The following is a 210-nucleotide window of genomic DNA, read 5'->3' on the forward strand; positions in this document are numbered from 1 at the left end:
AAATATTGAAATTGGTGATCCTTAAATGGCACGAGGTACTCCCACAGGAAGGGATTTTCATGAGATTTCTGTGTAGGAGATATTTGAAGATATTTGATATTTGAAAGAAATTTGGTGCAGGTGTGGAAAAATAGAACTGGACTGAGAAATTTGGTTTTAAAAAAAGAGATATTCTCTCTTAGTTATTTCCTCTTATGTGATCAGCACAAT

At 33.3% G+C, this 210-nt stretch overlaps 1 protein-coding gene across 1 annotated transcript in view; it reads left to right on the forward strand.

Annotated features, from left to right (window-relative positions):
- Positions 1 to 210, forward strand: part of LRGUK (leucine rich repeats and guanylate kinase domain containing) — a gene marked incomplete at its 5' end in the record, with an annotated part of 48,456 nt that overhangs the window by 44,787 nt on the left and 3,459 nt on the right. The window lies entirely within an intron of this gene.

This window comes from Geospiza fortis, unplaced genomic scaffold, assembly GCF_000277835.1.
Source record: "Geospiza fortis unplaced genomic scaffold, GeoFor_1.0 scaffold61, whole genome shotgun sequence".
In the NCBI taxonomy this organism is placed as follows: Eukaryota; Metazoa; Chordata; class Aves; order Passeriformes; family Thraupidae; genus Geospiza; species Geospiza fortis.